Source organism: Gobius niger, assembly GCF_951799975.1.
Source record: "Gobius niger genome assembly, chromosome: 2".
Classification (NCBI taxonomy): domain Eukaryota; kingdom Metazoa; phylum Chordata; class Actinopteri; order Gobiiformes; family Gobiidae; genus Gobius; species Gobius niger.
This window is the reverse complement of record NC_136853.1, coordinates 12,604,788-12,626,581: the sequence shown is the minus strand read 5'-3', so window position 1 is coordinate 12,626,581 and position 21,794 is coordinate 12,604,788.

Below are 21,794 nucleotides of genomic sequence, written 5' to 3'. Positions count from 1 at the left end.
AAAAGGTAAAACTCGGAACACTACATTTAGTTATGTTCTCTGGGGGGAAGAGTCCAATGTTAGTCCAAAGTATGGCAGTTCAGGGATATTGAAGCTTGTAAAGTCACATCAGTCATGTAAAAATGGACTTCCGTCGGGTAGGGGAAAAAACTGTATGAGATTGTTTGATTCAGCGATAAAGCAGTTTATCGGCAAGTTTCTTCAAAGTCATGTTCAACAGTCAAGTCCATTGCCATTTTATTTCAATACTGGATTAAAATCTGAATTCAATCATGTTGTCCTGTCCCCCGATTTGAATTAAACAATGACTTCACACTGATCATAGTCTCTCTTCGTTTCAAATACAAACTGCTTCGCATGCTCATGCAAAGCAGCGAAGACCTCTCCCTCATATCTGCCAAGTAATTCCTTATCCCGTGTGCAAAGTGAAACTGTGGAGCGTGCGGCATCGCTGACACAATTCCAGATCCCCGCTGTGAAGGATCCAAGTGCTGTCACAGTAGGAGCGGAGACAGGCTGATTGCATGTAAATCCACTTTAATATTGGACTGCAATGATGGCATCCACAGGAGAATCTAATCACGTTGGCTGCAGTGGCGCTTTAAACAGGCAGGGGGTGTAAACAATCAGAAATAAGCAGAGATCCAGTTAGCATCAAAGGATCAAAGAAACTAAATGTAAAAAATGGAACGCAAAATGAATGAAATGCAAACTCAAATTCAGTGTGGCGTAAATAAGGCAAACTGAATCCTTGACATACCAATGGGATGAAATAATTAACGCTCATTTGATTCATCCCATTAGCAGACAGCCGAACGGTGTGATGCTAATTGTACGGAGGAGCTGTTTACCCACTTCTCATGGCCTGGGGCGCGAGGTTTTACTACAAGCGACGAAAAACGCATTATTATTAAACAGGATATTTGTCACAATGGATCCGTTCTGAGCAGCTCTGCGCTCAAACCGGGTCCGTTGAAAATGGTGCCTGATTGTTAGCATTTAAGACCATTACAATTGCTGCCCGTAGTGGGCGCTAAAACCACACAACAATATACAAACCAACAATAAAATTTCTTCTCTGTATGTAGAACTTATATCAAAGCAGTACTAAGCAACCCATGACACTGACGGATGTTGTGGTTTTTTACTCATTAATTGTCCGTGAGAGTAAGTACTACGTTGACAGAAAAGACAAAGGGAGAGAGGGATATTGTACATCCAATTACACAATGGAGATCATTTTTTTCACTCAAACTTGCCTGTAAATACTGTTTAAGTGGTGCTATCCCGCAGTTAGCTCTGCCTGTTAGCCAGTTAGCTTCTTCTTCGTGATTCCACGAGTGTGTATTGGGGCCTCCGGGATGGAGCAGGGGAAGCTGCAAGTGTGGTTTTCTGGCCAGAGACCCCGGGGGGAGATTAAAGACCCCCCAATCATCCCATCAACACTTGTATTACCCCGAGGGACTCCGAAAAGGATTTATTAAGGTAAAAAAAGTTGTTTAGTACAGCTTTAAGTTGCTAAACATAAAATATAATGTTGAGCTTTTGAGCTACACAATATCCACTTAAAAGCAAGGAACAGGTCCTTCTTCATATTTCGTTGCATAAAAAAGGAGCACATGCAAGGATGAAATGTGTAACTCCAAAATGTTTTGTCAGCTTGTGTTTGGTGTAAACCAGGGGTGCCAGACATAAGGGCCACAAGCTGCCTTTGCCCAGCTCCCAAGGTAATTGTCAATTTATAAAGTGTATTTTCCCACCAGCAACTGTTAGGACTACGAGTCCCATCACCACCTGCTGCGGACCCCCCACGTCTTAGTTTTAAACTTCAGCGACAACTCTTGGTTTACGTGTTGGACGCACATGGGAGCCAATCAGTGACATCTGCAGCTAAACGTGCACGAGCCGCGGACGTGCACCTGCTGCAAAAAGTGACTCTGCGTCATGTGGTTTAGAACGCAAGCGCTGTGATTGGCTGATCCAAACACATGCAGGAAACAAACAACAAGCACTCATGGGCCGTTTCTCAATCTGTGTACTTGTGCGGACTTCTGTGCTCGTGGACTCGTGAAACGTCATCACGTGCGGCCCAAGTCCTGTTCCAATTCAAAGTTCGCTTCTCAGCAAGTTCGCTGTAAATCCCCGGATGAGAACTTGCTCCGCCCGTTTTACCGAGGATGCATCAGAGGAGACTTGTGCGTTCTCCGCCAGCTATATTTCCCACAATCCGTTTCGTTTTGAGCACCGCGAGCCCCCGCCTGCAGCGGCCCCTCCTTCGCGCGCACCGAGCCCCTCCAGCTGAACTACAGCTGATCGCGCACATGTAAATAAACGCGGAGATGTTCCCGGTTTAAGTCTTTTATCCTCAGAGACGTGTCTACTGGTCATTGAGGACAAATGCATTTTACTTTTCCATTGTTTTATTAAGGGGGCGCTGCAGACACATCTTTATATGGGAAAAAACATTTACATATTTTAATGTCTAAATTGTTTGTTTCTTTTTTTCAGAATAATTTGCAAACCCCCAAACTAGTTCATATTTGACCTATTTGTTTTATTATTGTTTGTTCGCACATCAGATTTTTTAATGACTTTCCACAAAACGCCTTATTTATAGGCTATAATTGTAAAAATAATGTGAAATTGTGTAAAATGTAAACATTTATTTCTGTTTATTGCAAAAGTGTATCATTTATGTCTTTAAAAACATATTTCCACTTCGCCTGCAGTGTCACCCTTTTAATTTCATATGAAGTGATTTAATGTTCTAAAAGCTCACAGCCCTGTGTTCAGGAGCTACTTCCTGTGAGGTCATCGAGTTCACTCGTTCCAAACGCTGAAAAAGCCGAGTCCACACTCGTGAACCCCTCAAGTCCGTTCTCAGAGTTTGCACCTGCAAGTCCGTACCCCGGAGTTCATGAGTACTGAGTACGCATACTGGGGATTGAGAAACAGCCATTGTCTAGGTACAGCCTTTTTTTTAAATAGAAATGAGCAGGTACAGCAGGTTAAAGAGTTCAAAGCAGAGAAAGAGAGTTATTATGGAGCTGTCATCAGTTACAAAATGTTTCCATGGCTACAAGGCAAAAGTGACTTCATTTTGTTCTGCAGCTCAGGGTGCAAGAACAAGAAGTTCTTGCGTCTCGTGAAGCATGGATGAGCATTTATTCCACAACACAACATGTGAACGTGTGATTAAAGGTCCATGAGAAAAGCAAAATACAGTGATGAGCAATAAAAACATTTTCTTTATGGCATAAAAATAAAATACATGCCAACCACATCACAATAATACATTTTCATTAAACTTTGCTACAGTGAGACCTGTTTGTTAAATAGTCGTCATATGGGACATATTTTGTGTGCTTGGGATTATCTGGGCCTGCATAGAAATATTTGGAATGTGAATAATGTATGTGCAGTAATCACCACCTGATGTGTTATGCCAAGAATTTACTCTTGCACATTTAAAACGTTTTTTAAATTATATATATTTTTAAAGTATGTTCGACCAGCTACCAAATAATCATTAAATGTGATTTCCTTGGTTATCGAATGATTTATTTTAACTGTTTCTTGCAGATATATATGTACATGGTTCTCTGTACACATTGACCATGTTATTAAATAAATGGTCATGTATAGAAAAAATGCAATAATGTTATATATCTAAAAAACATGTCAACACCATTTTCACCAGTTGGTCTGGCAATAGGCTAATGATCTCGATCGTCAGTTGCATGCTTAAAGCAGTCACAGATTCAAAGTTACAGTCCCTCTACTGCCCCTAATGAAAAGACTCCTGCTGACTGCAATTGGAACCAGCTCTTTGAGTTATACAGTTACCCAAAAATAATATATGTGGGATTCTTCAAAATCAATGCAGAGATGCCTTTCAATTGCTACCGTCTTAGCGCCGCTTCTGAGCCCACAGTGTTTTCTTGCCTGCAGAGTTTTATATTCCCTCACCGCCCCCCGGGATTTCAATAAGTAATGGATTTTGTCAGCTAGCGAGCATTAGCATTTGAGAACAGAGTGGAACTTTTAGCACGTTTGACTATAGTTGTCATCACTTTTGGCGCGCAACGTTTTGGCAATGTTTTCATAAGATTTGACAAGAGTTGTTGAATGGAAAATCATCCCGCTGTCAGCAGGCAAAACCTCAATAGAGATATGAAACTACAGCGTAACAGGGATAAAAAAAAAAAATTGGACAATCATGAGGCTAAAACTGCGAAAGGTCTTGTCAGGCACGTGCACGGAAAGTAAAGTTGCAAAAGTAATGCATGGACCTGAGCGCCCTTTCCGTGAAAAAAATGTTTCAGTCCTTCGGTGACTGATTTCATGACCATTTACATAAAACCTATAGGCTATGCTAAGTCCAAGCAGACGGAGTGTTTCCTTTTAATAATTTCTTGACTAACTTTCTTTCATGGTGTCATGGAAAGTGAAAAGGTGACACTGTGGTTCAGGAGAAGCAGGAAAGACAGAAAATGAAATTCAGATTGGAATGAAGGCATCACTTTCATAGAGTGAACTATTGCCAACAGGCATCTCCAATGTGTATTCAGAGCAATCAATATTTTATTAGACGAGGAAATGTCAAGCTTGCTGCACTGTGGAATAACTTTCGTGGTTATGTTAAAAGACAAACAGTGGCTTGGCTTCACACAAAAATGTAACCTGCTGGAGTGGAGGGAAAGATGGACATGGACAAATATATTGTTTATATACTGCATGTAACCATTTATAACATCTAAGCATGTTCCTCATTCATCCTTTCTTTCACACATACTTATTGAACATGGCCCAGCTGATGTCAGGAATAAGGGGGTTTCAGGAACATGGAACTACGGTCACACACGGCAACCCTGAACACTTCAGTGGAGACACAGCAGCTCCGATGTGTGTCTCCATTTTGGAAATCTGCACAATCCTGCAGGCACACTCACTCGGCCATGGACATCAGTGACATCTTTGGGGTTTTCTTATCATAGCAAATAAATATTGGCTCGTCGTCCGGATGAAGGAAAAGAAAATACAAATTCAGCAACGATCAAGTGTGGAAACTTTACTTTTGAACTTCGTAACGTTCATTGTGTCTACTTGTATTCTAGTATCACTTTGTAGGTTCGTTTTGCCAGACACTAAGGTTAGAGATGTTAAAGATCTTTTACCTTTACATGTTTCAGCCGCCATCTGCAGGCCGTCATCAGAAGTATCACCGGCGTGCGGTGACGTGTCACTTATCAGCTGTTCTTACTTCCGAGGCACATCATGGACTGGGACGAGGCTCGGGTCATTGGATCGGAAACCAATAAATTCAAACGCTGGATAAAAGAAGCCATAGAAATCAGGAAACGGAGCACCGACACCATCAACCGTTTCTCCTGTCCCACACCTGGGACACCCTCCTCCAATGATTACGCCCCCTGTCGCCCTGAATCCACCGGGCGGCAGGGGGCATGACCAGTCTGTCGGACCTGTTGGGACGGCCAGACTGATCACGCCTCGGAAGTAAGAATAGCTGATAAGTGACACGTCACCGCACGCCGGTGATACTTCTGATGACGGCCTGCAGATGGCGGCTGAAACATGTAAAGGTAAAAGATCTTTAACATCTCTAACCTTAGTGTCTGGCAAAACGAACCTAAAAAGTGACACTAACTTTACTTTTGCATTGTGTGGATCTCAGTGAACATATTGGATGATGTAGGAAACAAAACAGGGTTGCACTTTAATCTTGGCCTTCTCTTCGTGAGCTTCATGATGTGGTCACCTTAAAACCGCCCTGAAGTGTAAGCTATTTCTGGTGACTGCATTGTGAAGCTCTTTGAGAAAAAGGCGCCTATTCTCCTGAGATGTATTTTAAATCATAATTCCTTATGTGCTTTTTTCAAAAATGAACGGCATCAGTGAGAATCTACAATGAAAATGGTCTTAACAGAAAAATGTACTTCAATATGACATGATAATCATTTTGCTTTATGGTGGTTTGGTTCTAAATAATTGGAGTGAACATATACTTCAAAATTGAGGCTCTTTGTAGAAACAAATATATGCTATTTTCACCAGTTTGATTCCGTTCAGATCTAGTCAGCACTTTGAAATCTCCAGCAGTATGTTCACGAAATATACTTAATATATCAATGAATATTTTTAATTGGCTTTAATTGACAGAAAAAAAACACATCCTTGTAATACACACCATGGTCCATCTGCCCAGAGCACGTCTATCTAATTCTTCGACTGGCCAGGGAAATGTAATACCTTGTTAAGGATGATGCAAGTTCGCTGAAACATTCCAGGACTGCAACAAAGAAGGACATTTGTTTTGATTTCTTATGCTGAAGCTTAGGAGAGATGACCTCTGCTCCAGACTGATGAAACCGCATTGCATTGTATAACTTCACCTGTGGCCCCATGGGCACATCATCACAAGTAAATATCTCTTCCTTGGTGAGGATGTACCGTACATGAAATATGACCAGCTACTGTTTTGTTATCAGCCAGCCATGAGGAATTACATTTATCATTCTGGTTTAAAAAAGAAGTTATGCTTTGATGGTTATGAATGTGCTTTGAGCATAGCATCAAATAGAACGGGGATCCCCACCTTTTTTTCTTTGGGGGCCACATTATCGTTCCTGACTGTGATGGGGGGCCGGGGCGGGGTTGGCTATAACATAGAATTGTATGACACAGTCCAGAATACAGCAGGCCTCATTGTGAAGTGGAGATTACTCGCCTGGCACAGTCGTCCCCACTACTACAGTACAGTACACTGTATCCACAAGATCAACACTTGATTCCAGGCACATATTTGTTTAGCAAAGTAATAACTGCTCACATGTGTATTGTGCTTTACAAGCCTGTGTCACAGGTTTCTCAAAGTAGTGGTCATTATTCACTCACTCCACACTCCACACTCCACTACCACGTGGCTGTAATGTGTTGTTTATATCCTGATCTCTTTTTATGTCCGTGCCCTCTGCTGGACATGTGTGGAATTCTTTTTTTTTTTTTTTAGTTGCCCCCTTGTGGCTGGAATGAGCATACTGGTTATTTAGTAAAAAAAAAAATAGAATCCTAACTCACAGAAATGGACTAGAAACTTACTTCTTTTTTTTTTACATACTCTGGGATTTGGGCTCTACAAGGGGCTGGATTAAACCATCCGGCCCATGTGCTGTAGCTTGAAGACCCCTGGACTAGAGTATTGGCTGTGAGTATTGAGTATTGAGGCGAGCTGGGCATGTGCAAACATGGGAGAAAGGCTGCAGGTTGGGATAAACTTCAGTCAACCATGAGTGTAAATGAGCCAGAACTGTAGAAATATTTTGCGGGACAAGGGAATCACAATCTGTAAGCATTGTAGTTTATCATATTGGCTTATGCTGTGCGGCCATACCATCTCCGTAGTACGATTCGATTCAATTCAGTTTTATTCCAACTCATGGTCCATTAATAAATACAATAAAAGGACTAAAAAAACAATTAAAATGGCATTTTAACATATGCCAATCATGCCGATGTCTCCACAAGTCAAACTGATAACCAGGGCTTGACATTGACATCCGACAACCTGCCAAATGTGAGTAGATTTTGGCTGTGGCCTTCGGAGCCTGCCGTCAAAACCCGCCCCCGAAGCCGGCTTGGCTGTAAGCAGTTTCTTCCAGGAAAGTTTTAACAAAGATGTGGAGATATATAGACTTACATCTTCAGAATTATTTTGGAGTGAAGATTCCACTGCGCGGACGGCGGACTCATAGATCTATATAAAATCAGAGCAGACCCACCCAAAATTTCAAGTTAAAATCACCACTAGTGATTATGATTGCAGTTTGGAGTTTCTTTAATAAATGTATGTAAATTAATGTAAAGTGACACTGACCCATCACGCACCTGCGTTTACGTTGTGTTTGGGATGTGTGTGTGAGAACAGAGCCACACAAATTGTTCACACACAAACCCTTTTCCAAATAACCCCAGAGTTCTTCCCCATAATGGACACAGCACAGACCCAGACCTGCTGTGTCCTCAGCTGATGCTTCCTCTTCAGAACCTCCACTGTTCTGTTCTAACACTGGGCCCTCAGCTCATCTTCCCACAACTCCAAGTCTGATTCTCCTCTAACTTATTAATTCAAAACGAATTTTCATTTAGCTATTAGTTTCTTATAGAGATTTAAAAAGGGCTTGAATGTAAAAATATTAAATGGTAAATTTGACTGACAAAACTATGTGGTTCTTTATCTGATTTTGCAAAAACTAGCCCTCTCGGTAACTTTGGCTTCATGAAATTTGACTGATGTTAATGGGGTCATTTTGAAGCAAGGTCTCAAATACTGTTAGAGCCGCCTGACTAAAATGATTATGTTCTTTATGGAGAACTTTTATTCCACATACTTGTCCCTGACTTGGTATTGGTCTGCGCTCTCAGTAGCAGTTCACTCCAACACATAACCTATTCTGCATCTTAACAAGATTGATGAATTTGCTATGGATTTAGCTTCTCTCTTCACTGAGCCATTTCCTGTCCATGCGCCCTCTGCTGGCATTTTATTTGCAAAAGTGCATGCAGGCACTGTGAAAAAGACAGGTGTGGAATATTGAATGCTCTGAGCGTCCCTCTGCTGTGTGTTCTGGCACTCAGTCAGTGCATAATAACAGACTTGGCCGTCACAATAGGACCCAGCCATTGTTCATGACATGTTATTAGGAAACACCTGTGCGTTTCTCCTATTCCTCTGCTTTCTGCTGCCTGAAATGGACTATGGCAATATTCACTGTGGACAAAAGCTGTCTATTGCAGTGCTTCATTATAGGAAACAACATCTCTCTCTTTCTCTTGTGTTTATTTATTTATTTTTTGGTGGTGAGCAGGGGTCAGGGATTGGAAAAAAGGTTGCGCAACAATTTTGAAATGAACAAATGGATACATCGTTAACTGGAAAATATATAAAGAATACCCAGGCTAACTTTCTGAAATAGGGGAGATGGACCTATATTGGACGACCTAAGAACATATTCGTACATCCCCTTTCTAATTAAGTGCATCAAAAGCATTTGTGCCTCAGTGAATGAGTTACAATAAGTGCTCTATGCATACAAGATACGAGCTTGTCAAATATTATATTATTGCAGTAAAATCCAAAAATCTTTTTTTTGAAAGTGGTCCAATTTGGGGACACTGTGACCTATATTGGACCAGGTCGATCCCAATATTGGACCACATTTAAAACTGTGTATAATTTGGCCTAAACAAATACAAATTGGATTAAATACCTCCGTACTTACTCACAGCACACACATTCACAATCCTGACCTGTAACCAACTGTTTGTGCCTTTTGTCTCCCTCAGTGTATGTGTTATATGAATGCTTTGTTTCAAGTACAATGAGTATATACTTAATTTAATGATGTATTTATTAATGAATCTATTTATGTATTAATTAATGCGATTATAGCCCTGAAATGTGTGCAGATGTTTTAATCATGTTAATGCGTGGAGAGAGTCCATTGCATTACATTGGACCGAACTGGTCCAATATGAGGACACATGGGGTGGTCCAATATCGGGCCGGCACCCACTTGAGTTCTCGGATGTATATGTTTGCAACCGTGTACATGTGATTCATCATTCCTCATTGTCGTTAATTATATGTCAAACAACCCGCACAGGCCATCCTAGCCAGTTCGCCTAAAGTTCACACCACACTCCCAAATATGATCTAAAATTACAAAGAAATGTGTCAACACTTTTTTTGTCACCATTTACTCATTTTGATAATTCTCACGGTCAATCATCTCAGACAGACGTAATATCACGTTGCATGTCATTTTGATCGCAAATTGATGTGCTGACTGTTTATGGAAAGGAGAACGAGTAGTGGTCCAATTTCGGGACCGGTCCAATATAGGTCCATCTCCCCTACATCAGCAGTACCACACAACAAGTACGTTAGCTGACTGTTATATACAAGTTGTCATTGTCAATGTGTCAATGTGCACCTTTGATTGATAATTAGTTACACTTTGTGCCTACGCTGGAAATTGTGATGTTGCCAATGTTAACACGGGGGAATATGACAGGTGGAGTTTGACACCATTATACACTTTTTATACCTCCAAAATTAAAATTACATTACAAAATTTAAATGACTTAACAAAAGGCAATTTACAACTACAAGTTCAATATACAAATAGAAAGTGCAAGTTACAAAGTGCAATATTGGCAGTTACAAGTCATAAAGTGCAGAATTAAAAAGTGCAAGTCAATACAACACATAAAAGTAAGATAGCATTATTGAAGTAGTAATATTGTGGCCATCAGACGGTACCCGCGAGGGTATAATCTGTCTGGTACTTTTAATGTGAGCAGGACTGGTGGTCGAGAAGCCAGTCTTTGACTGTCCGTGAGAAGCTGTGAAAATCTGCATTGTTCTTTACATTGTCTAGCCCATTCCATTCTTTGATTGAAAGAAGGCAGACTTTCTTTTCAGAACATTGCAATCACCCCTGGATACAGACCTTGACACTCTGCTTGTTAGCTGAGCGCGCAGCCGTACATATGTTTTAAGGGGGTGGGGCAGCATCATTAAGGATTTAATATACCAAGGGAATACCTGATCAGGTTGTCGACGATTAGTATACTGCATTTTTGAAGTATATTGCAGTGGTGGTACCGTCGAGGCTTTTAACGAGGATTTATCAAGGCCAGGTTATGTGATTATCTAAGGGGGTTTAAAACGGTCTGTTTGGCTTGAGACCATGACGACATACAGGACAAGATATGCGATTTGATCATTGCACTGAAATACGATTTTGCTGTTTCCAATGATACAGAGCTCCTGATGTGCTGGAAGTTGGCAATGTTAAATTTCAGGGCATGGCAAACCTTTTTAACATGTTTTTTAAAATTAAGTGAAGGATAAAGGATCACACTTATTTGACTTCTTCATCATGATCATAACTATCCACATAGATATTTGGGAGAACACTTCGATTTCTTTTGTTTGAGAAATACACTCTGACATTTTTCTCTGTGTTCATTGTAAGGCGGGACTTGTTCAGCCACTCTGTTGCTTTGGTCATAGCTACAGATAGTTAAGCTGCAACAAAATTTGCATCAGAGCCATGAGTAAATACAACCGTGTTGCCAGCGTACATCAAGACCTCCACGTCATCACAAATGGAAGGAGGGTCACTGATGTGCAAACTGAAGAGCAACGGCCCCAGAATAGACCCTTGAGGTACCCCTGTAGGAGCTGAACGGTGAAATTGTATTGTTTATTCATACGCACTGGGAACTGTCTGCAAGGTAAGATTGAAACCAAGTGATAGTGTTTGTGGAGAGATTGAAGTTCAGCAGTTTTGTCAGCAGCACTGAGTGGTTAACGGCGTCGAATGCCTTACACAGATCCAGGAAAATGGCCCGTAAATGTATACGTAACCATGGAGACAGTTCCATCAGCAATGAAAACCTACCAGAATCCTTAAAAGACAATTGGTCCTGTAGCGTCCTAGACATAGAAATCTCAGTTATGCCTTTAGCTATCCGACCCTGTTCCTACAAATGTGCACATTTTGTCAGCCATCGAAATCTGGACCCCATTTAAATTATATGTTTCGTCCCTGTTCAAATGAATAGAGAACACAGACGCAATACTAACGCATGGGGATTGTTCGCATAGTTCTTTTCATGGCATTCATATAATTTCAGTGATTTATTTATCATCAACATCTTATGAAAAGATCTTTTGTGGCCATTGGATATGTATCCGACCCCACAAAAAGCGGAAACATAACTGAATTTGCGTTAGCATTCAGCCCAAATGAATTTGTAGTAAAGTAAAAGTAAGTAAAAGCTCTGTACATGTACACTGCGTTCCAAATTATTATGCAAATTGGATTTTTGTGTCAAAAAGGTAAAAGAAAAAGTAATAATAATGAAACTCATGGATGGTATCGTGTCTCGGGGCTCTATGAGTCACTGACATTAATCTCAGAGACCTGGGATTATTAGTTGTCAGGTTAAGCCCAGTTAAGGGAAAAACTACTGAAAAAGGGTGTTCCACTTTATCATGCAGATCATTACTTTCAAGCAATATGGGAAAGAAAAAGGGCCTTTCTGCTGATGAAAAGTGTGAAATAGTTGAATGCCTTGGTCTAGGTATGAAAACCTTTGATATTTCATGAAATATTAGGCGTAATCATCATGCAGATAAAAGATTTGTGGATGATTCAGAGCACACTCCGTTTTGTGCCGATAAAGGCACAATATGGACGGTTTCTGCCAGACAAACACATCAGATTATGAGAACAGATGCTACAAAGCAGCATACAGGTATTTGAAGCTGCTGGTGCCTTTGGAGTCTCCCAAACATCAAGGTGTAGGACCCTCCAGAGGCTGCAGTTGTGCATAAACCTTCTATCCGGGCCTCCCCTAAATGGTTAATTGAATGCTGATGAACAGAAACGGCTGCAGTGGCTCAGAAATACATGAGGACTCATTTTCAAACAGTCTTGTTCACTGGTGAGGCCGTGTAGCCCTGGATGGTCAAATCAATGGAGTAGTGAATGGTTGGTGAATGGCCACAATGTCCCAATAAGGCTGCGACGTCAGTAGAGAGGTGGCGGAGTCATGTTTTGGGCCAGAATCATGGTGAGAGAGCTGGTCGGCCCCTTTAGGTCCTTTTAGGCTCCCTAAAGGTGTGAAAATGACCTTTGAAAAATATGTGGAGTTTCTGACTGACAACTGTCTTCTATGCTACAAAAAGAAGAGCCGTGCTTTCCCGAACAAAATCCTCTTCATGCATGACAACGTGTGGCACTAGGTGTTTTATTTTAGAGTAAAATAGTTGCCCCCCATTAAAAACTCTTTACGGTCATTTAACTAAGTTTAGATGCTGTTTATAATTGTTTGCTTTTTGCAATGTTTAAGGTTTCACTGTGTTTTATGTGACATGCCCGGGTACACCAGCAGAGGGCGCTTGGTGCGTTTCGTATCAGTAGCTGGCGCTGTAGAAGAAGTCCTGCCAGTACGTGATATGAGAGGAACAGAGGCAGCAAGCTCCGTAGTAATTCATGTTGTACATGTTTTGCAGGTAAGCTGGTTGGAAAAGCGCACACATAAACAGTAGTAGAGTCTCTCCTGCACCTGTTAGATTAAGTTTTGTTTAGTTAGGAAGTGTTTTGTAAACTTTATTTTGTTTAAGACGAGTACCAGACCAAGTTAGCATTTCTAAGATGGCGGACGTTGGTCCAACGGTTGCCGCGGTGACCAAGCAAAATACCATTTAATACAGTATGAGGTTATGTTCGCGAAATAGGTACTCAGATGTGCGTACTAGTACTGTGCTAGGGGCAATTTGTGTGGTAGGGATTGCCAGGTTAACATTTTTTGTGTTTTGTTGCCACCATAGGCACATCAGTTATGTGTACGGCTAAGCTACTAGTGTACGTGTGCTAAGACAGGAAAATGGAGTCACACAGTACAGTAGGTCAAGTTTCAAGTAATATAATGGTACAGTAGAACGGTAGTGACAAAAGATACATACATGAATAAATAAGTGATTAAAGACATGATTAAAAGGTAATTCATACATGATTGAAAGGTAGTTAAAAACAGTTAAAAAAGGTTTATGCTCAGTCATTTAGAATATTGTAAAATTGTTCAACTCCAGACTTTAAGTATTGTTTTGTAAGAAGTCCTGCCAGTACGTGATATGAGAGGAACAGAGGCAGCAAGCTCCGTAGTAATTCATGTTGTACATGTTTTGCAGCTTGTGCCAACGGAAATAAATATGTTGCACCAAGAAGGAGTTGGCCCATCTTTCAAAAGTGTAACAAACGCACCATGTCCTGCTGTAAAGAATACCTCTGCATCACTGGCTGTTGGGCATAAAAGGAGAGAAACTCATGATGTGGACCCCCTGCTCCCCTGACTTCAACCCTATTGAGAACCTTTGGAGCCTCAACAAAAAAACTTCTATGAGGGTGGGAGGCAGTTTTCATCCAAACAGCAGCTCTGGGAGGTTATTCTAACATCCTGCAAAGAAATCCAAGCAGAAACTGTCCAAAAACTCACAAGTTTAATGGATTTAAGAATTTTGAAGCTGCTCCTATGGTAAAATATAACTGGACCTGTTAATATTTGTTTGATTGAAATAGCTTTTGATTTCAGGAAGTATGACCTCCTCATGCTACAAATTCAACAAATGACCATTTTCAGTTAATTACGAGCTTTAAAATGTATTGAAACGATGAGTTGCATAATAATTTGGAACAGTGGATTTTGAGGTTTTTACTATATTTATTTTTGAAAAAAATACTGTTATCACTAGGAAATTTTTTCCACCACATTTAAATGATCCTCTACCAGTTAAAGACTTGAAAATTATGCTGACTCTCATTTGAGTTGACAATTTAGAAAATCTTAGAAAAATGTCATTTGCATAATAATTTGGAACGCAGTGTATTAATGATACCCAACTAGGCTTTGACCTCACTGACAACAGCTGAAAATATCTTGATTGTTCATAATATGCGATGATTGATGGCTACTGCTATATGAAAAATACATTGAGTCTCCTGGACTAGCCTGCTTGTATATGGTCCTAGATGCCGCCGTGATGGAAAGTAAAGGCGCTATGTCAACCGCCCAGTTTGTATGGCGCTTTCACATGACACAAGTCACCCAAAGTGCTTCACACAGTGTAGGGGAGAAAAACAAAACTCATTTGTGTATCCCGTGAGCTGCTCATATGCCTTGGAGCGTCTCGTCCAGTTGTCGAAAGCTTATGCAAGGTATTATTTTCTCTACTTAATTTACCCCTAACAACCCTTTTTGTGGCTATTCATTTTCATGTATTTAAAAAGACAATTGGTGCATTCATTAACGGCGATTAGAGTCAACAAGATAACAGGTTTAATATCTGCGGGGGATTAGAACAGCATGGAAAATGTCTAAATCCATTTTTGTTCCCAACATCAATTTCTCCCTCTTATCGGTGTGGACAGGATTAATGTTGAGCGCGCCACAGAATGACTCATGACCTGTAATTCACTTGAATCAATTTCAGACTCTCCACCATTGTCCCAAGGAGTTTCTTTCAAGCACTCAATGAATGCAAAATATCCAGTTGATTTTACTCTAAACCTATTTAGCAGATGGAGCACAAGGGCACGATTAGCATTTGATTGTTGAAGGGAGAGAAAGTGATGTCACTTCCCCTTCCCCTGGGTAAGGATGATCGAATTGGACAAATAGCTCTGAAGCTCTAGTTCCCCCATGAAAAGTTAAGGATTAGTTGCTAGTGTTAGTGCTTAGAGGCTACAATTTGATGATGATGAGGAATTCAGACGCAGCCAAAGAGTGTTGATTTATGCAAAACCAGCGCTAGAAGTCGCTTTAGACGCCGGAGACCCACGCCACCAGCCACAGTCACAGGGAGCAGTGGAGGAGGAGGCAGATGAAGTGACCTGGGATTAACCCCGCAGGTAAAAGGAAATGGAGCTGCGGCCGCACGGGAAGCTCACCTGCAAGATTAAAACTGCTTCAGCAAATGCGGGTTACACATGCACTGTTTTTGTGTTCCTGAGTTCTTATCAAGGCAAAGAATTGTTTAGACGCAGGTCAGGAGTGAGACATTTTGAAAACAAAATAGTGTTATCATCCACAGGCAGCCTCTGCTTAATCCCTTGACCGGCACCCAGTTTGTGTTGTTGTTTGTCAGTAAATCCGGGTTGCAGTGACAGTTATGCACTCCTGATCTGACAAACATGAATAACACAATCATGACCTAAGCAGCCATTATTATTTTTAGCATTTCTTGTCACTGATCAGTTAATAGCATTTTTGTCATAAGATTAATCTGAATGGTATGTAAGTAAATGATTTGTATTTGACTCATATGCTCACCTTATTTTTGCTGTTTTGAGTTTTGTTGATCACCGTGTAAAACATATTGACAGGATTTTCGGGGTAGGGGATTCTCAGAGTATACATGAACGACTCGAGGGGTACGCAAGGCACGAAAGGCTGGAAAAACCACTTGTCCTGGATGGACCATGGTTTGAAAAAACGTTTTGTTGGCAATATTTCAAGTGCTCGATGCTGACCTGCCAATCTATCTCTTCCAAAGCTTCTGGATCAATTGAGAAAGCAGCTGACCTCAATGAATCCTGGGAACAACGATGATCACAAGCAAAAAAAAAAAATGGATTTACAAATCAATTTGTCTCATTAACTTGCATGTAGTCACAGTAATGATTTAGTTTGTTAGTTTGATATGAGAGCTTTACTAATGATAGCCGGATCATGTTCCTGGCAGAGCTATGAGTGACTGAGCTTGAACTATTAGCACATAAGCCCTTACACAAATGGGGATTCAAAGTGCAATATGTGAGTTACAAACAACATATGGGAAGGGCATATGATAGGCTCCAGACTGTAGAGGCATTTCTGCTTGACAATCATACTTAAATATAATAAAGTCTGTTGCTAACATACGCCAGTGTTTTGAGGCCGGGTAAAGATGGTGTCACATTTGTAGTGGAAATCCAACTATATATTTAAGCTTGCATACCTGTTACATCAGCTTGATTCTCAGCGATCCAAATGTTATATACCTCAACATGAGGAATGAGCCTCAGCAGAACTAAGTCAGATGTATTGTTGAATTCCTATTAATAAATAATGTGCAAATGCAAAGTTCAAATTTCCCAGGGGAAGAACAAGAGCTGGTGGAAAGTGTGCTGGAGAAATTATGGGTAGAATGTCACATAGCTCAAAAGAATAAACCCCTATGTCCCCCCCCCCCTTCAGGGTCCAACAGCTGTTTGATTGTGTGTGTGTGTTTGTTTGGGATTGAGGGCTAGATATCATTATTTACATATCATTATTTACACATTCAAAAAATGAGGATGTACACCCGGGGTTTACAACCTGTAGTTCAGGAGTTATTTTCCAAGAAATACTGTATCACAAAAGCTCTCTACATTTCTACAAAGCAATACAACAAACAAATGCACTTTTGTTCACCAAATTAATTTTTCTGTGAAATAATGAAGTACTTATGTAGCCTCAGCATAAGCACTTTTCTCCCGTTTTCATTTTGTAAAATGATCACGCACAAAAAAGGTTGGAGTGTTTCGATCTAAACCCTCTGAAATCGGGCACATTTGTGACTGTGGTTCTTCACCGAGATGAAACAAAAGGTGAATTCATCCTGGGACTTCAAATCTGGAGAAGTGTCTTTAAAGCCACACCGCGTAGAATTTAACCCAATAAATAAAATTGAAATACAAGCATTTATTTTATGAGAGATTTTATCGTCATTGAAAAATGCCTCATAAATTTACAAACAAACATCTATGAGGCTCACCTCTCTTAAAATATGACTGTAAACTTTACTGGGAGTGGGGACGTCTCCAGCTCGTCTCCAGCTCGTTTCCATGGAAATGTGAAGAAAGGCAGTAGAATTTGAGATTTAAACAGGTTAGGTCCTCATCCAAATCTATTGTTTTATTACACACTGCAGTAATGGCATTTTCTGTGTTGAGCTGGTCATTAGGAGCATGCTAGGTTTTGTCGGCAACAGTATAGTTCAAAATGTTGCGCTGTGTGCCTTTAAATGGTGATGCTGAAAGTCCACCTCTGGGTGAAAAATCAAATCATCTTTAGCAGATGTTTTTGGGGGATCCTATGGTGTATTCTGATTGTCATAATCATCCTTTCTTTCTACCCCTTTCCATTGATTTTACACCTGCTATAAAGATCCATCTACTGCTGACACAGAGGAGAGTACAGAGCTTTAAAACAAACAAAAAAACTAACCCAGCTAAAGAGAAATATCTCTGTAATGATCAAAACAAATCTGAGTAAGATGTTTGGAGGTGGAACAAAGTGTTTTGAGCCCTCGACTGGAATGAGATCATGGTCTGAATATGCAAGATTACTCAAACTTAAATGAATGCAACAAAGTGGTATTCATGACTTGATTTTTGAAAATGTATTTATTCATTTCCATCACAGTCCACTGCCTCACTGACTGCAGCATTGTAGCAAATCACTGCTTCTGTGACCATTTGTCTCAGGCTGGACCTCGTTCCCCCACTGCAACACGGCGTCGCTCCTTACCTTCCAATTCCTGAGCGCTCCGTGATGAATGCGCCGGGATACCATCAGCGATCCGTCTGCGCACATGCACTCGGAATGCCCAACCAGGTGCATTTTCTGGAAAAAAAAAAAGAGTAATGATGCTGTGGGAGTGTGCCGTAGCCTCAGCGATCTACACGTTTAGCACACTCATCTGTCATCCTTTCACCCGGAGCTGTCGCACGGAATTAAACGTGCGCCATTACGGGCGTTTGTGTTGAAAATGCACTTTTGTTACCACCGCAGCACTTCATTGGATGACTTTCACAGTTTGTTTATTAATTTATTTGTTTCTGAGGGTGAAGAGTTGCGGAGGGGCAACGCTTGTATAAGTCGGAAGGAGAAGGTCAGCTTTAAAATGGTTCCATTTCTAAAAAGGTCAGTGCTTCCAGGTGTGAAGCCTTGCCATAAGCCGGGCTGTGGACATGCAAAACGTCTTAAATTATCAATACTGCAGATAGAAAACACAAAATTGTTTTTTTGTGTTATCCTTTTTTCCCTTCTCCATGGCAGAGTTCATTGGTTTATCTCACAAGCTCAAATAATAATTCAATCCCAGCTTCAACAGTGGATTTGGATTCTACTAGTTACATACTGTATATACATTTTGTAAAATTGTGTATTTCACTAAAATCACAGTGTGTAATGTTGCTCTTGATATGGTTTTGTGATAAACTTGGATGAACCAGATGTTCCTAAATTATTTGTGGATTGCACCATTAACATCATTGTTGATTGTAGCCTAGTGACTTTGTATCTCTGGGCAAGACGCTCCATTATGGAGCGTCCCGCCTCTTAAAGAGTTTGTTCCCCTTCGCCGTCAGACTCATGAGCGATAACAAGACCCAGTAACTCTTTATCACATTTAGAGCCGCTGCTATTACTTAATACACCTGCACATCTGTGAATACAATCCCACTGTTGTCTTATGTCAATTGTTTTATAATATACCTTTTTTATTTTATTAATTGTAATCTTCTTCATTCATGCCCTTATAGCCTTATAGTCTTAAAGCTTTAATTGCTTGGTTGCAGGTGACATCACAGCATTCTAAAGGCACTGTTATATAGAGGAAAAAATATTTTGTCTTTGAGGAAATTGTTGGTCTTGTACAGAGAGATCATGGACCCAGTGACTGATGTTAATGATAATTTTTGTAATTCATACATTTTCTTTTTAGCTACGACTTGTGAAAGTGTAAAACTGGCTCCTGCCCCCCGTTGGGTCCGGTGACATCATCACATTCTAGAACCTGCAACCCAGCAATATCTTATTTTAATCTTATTTGTTATATGTTTATGTTGCACGATTGCACCGAGAAAAAAAATCCTAGTTTGTGAAGCTGTTCTCAAACCATGGCAATAAAAACTATTCTGCTTCTGCTTCTGAATAAGCTGATCATCACCAGCACTATAAGAATTGCTATTATCGTTTTGACTCAGTGTCGTCTCCCTCATAAAGCTAACTAACGTTTTCCCCGTGTCATAATTGATTGTTTTGTGTTGTCCTCTATCAGACCAAAGACAATCACGGAGAAGTGAGAACGTGTGTGTGGAGAAGTGATTCCTTTGTGTTGGGTAAGTTACTTTAAAGCTGGAATATATTCTGTATTAATATAGTTACAGCTATATGTGATATGTTTATATTACACATTACTGTTTAAAGTAGTTCAGAGCAGGGGCGGACTGGCCATATGTCCATTCTGGAAGAGCACAGAAGGGCCACTGGCTCTAGGGCCACCAGTCCCGCCTCAACCGAGCTTTACCCAAATCTAAAAGCTGAAAAGAAAAGCATCAAAATAGCGAGAAAAAGAGGATGAAAGCATGAGAAAAACACGGACATAAAAACACAACAAAAAATGATAGAAAAAATAATTTAAAAAAAACAACAAAAACATGACAAAAATGTGGCGACGTGACGAAAAGTTTCCGTCACTTTTGTAGGTCTTAGCTTTCAAATGAGGCGTTACATTGTTGATCTCCAGTCGAGAAGCTTTTAGATTTGGGTAAAGCCCAGTATAAAAAATAATGTGAATCTAAAAGGAATTCCGTGGAGTATGGTGTGCCACAAGGTTCAATTTTGGGACCGTTATTATTTATTATTTACATTAATGATTTTGCTTCTGTTTCTACGACCACCTTTCCAGTTCTTTTTGCTTATGATACCAGTCAAAAAAAATAATAATAAAAGCCGAACTGGGGAAAATGCACTCCGTTAAGGTGGGTGGTAAGAGGTTAAAATATGTATTTATGGAAGTGCACAATTAAGCTAATTTGGGCCAGGCTGGTCAGAGTCCAGGGCTGTTTTTCAGTCCCAGTCCGCCCCTGCTTCAGAGTAGAATCAGAATAGTTTTTCTTGCCTTTGTTATAAACAGGTTCACAAACTAGGATTATTTCTGGGTGAAGACGTGCAACATTAAACATAGAAACATAGAACACAGAGTTTAGATAAAAACAAGCTGGAAACTTCGGAGTTACTTTTGGCAACACATAAACCTGAAATAGAAATAATGCCACGAGCAAAACTGCAGTCAAAGATTTCCTTCTCTTTCCGCTGTTTTTTCTGTTTTGTTTTTCGACGACGTTAGCTACTGCACATCTTATCCACCAGTGTCCGTTATTAGGGTGGAGTTTTGCTTTTTTTTCCATTCATACATTTAAATGCACTTGCAACTCAAGCTACTTAAAGGAATAGGCCACCGTTTTTACATACTGAGATATGTTCTTACCTAACCTTAGCCGAGTTAATATATCCCCGTCTGGTCTTTGTCCGTGCGCTCTGTCACGCAAACGGAGCACATACGCATGCCTCTCCCACATGTCACATAGCTCCAAAAAAGCTCACGATAGAAGCTACCAAGCTCTTCCACGTGTTCCCTATTTAAATAAAGTTACGTGAAGTGTTTTCATGCGAAGCACATTTACAGATAAAGCTGATAAAAAGGGGTACTATATTGTGAGGCGTAGTGATATGAGGAGCACAACGTCCGTGCAGTAACTCCTAAAGGTTATTGACGGAAGTGAGCGGGGGAAGTCTTTAGGAGTTACTGCGCGGACGCTGTGCTCCTCGTATCATTTCGCCTCACAATATAGTTCCCCTTTTTATCTGCTTATAAAATCGACATGTTACATTTCTGTGTAAATATACTTCGCATGAAAACACTTCACGTAACTTTATTTAAATAGGGAACACGTGGAAGAGCTTGGTAGCTTCTATCGTGAGCTTTTTTGGAGCTATGTGACATGTGGGAGAGGCTGCGTATGTGCTCCGTTTGCGTGACAGAGCGCACATTAACTCGGCTAAGGTTAGGTAAGAACATATCTCAGTATGTAAAAACGGTGGCCTATTCCTTTAAATTGTATTGACTAATATATTCCGGTATTTTGTGTAAGTAATATATTATTTTCCTTAGTTACGTGAAGAAAAGTATATATATATTTTTTTTAGATATTTATTTTTGTAACTCCTTGCTTTTGTACTGATCCCTACACATTTTCAAACGCACAATTATAGGCTCAATAATAAAATAATAGCCTAATCCTCTGCTGCATAATAAATCCAGTTCATATGTGAGAGCCTATACTTTTGAACCCATAAAAGAGTTTCGTGTCCAAACCCGAGCAGCACCTGCA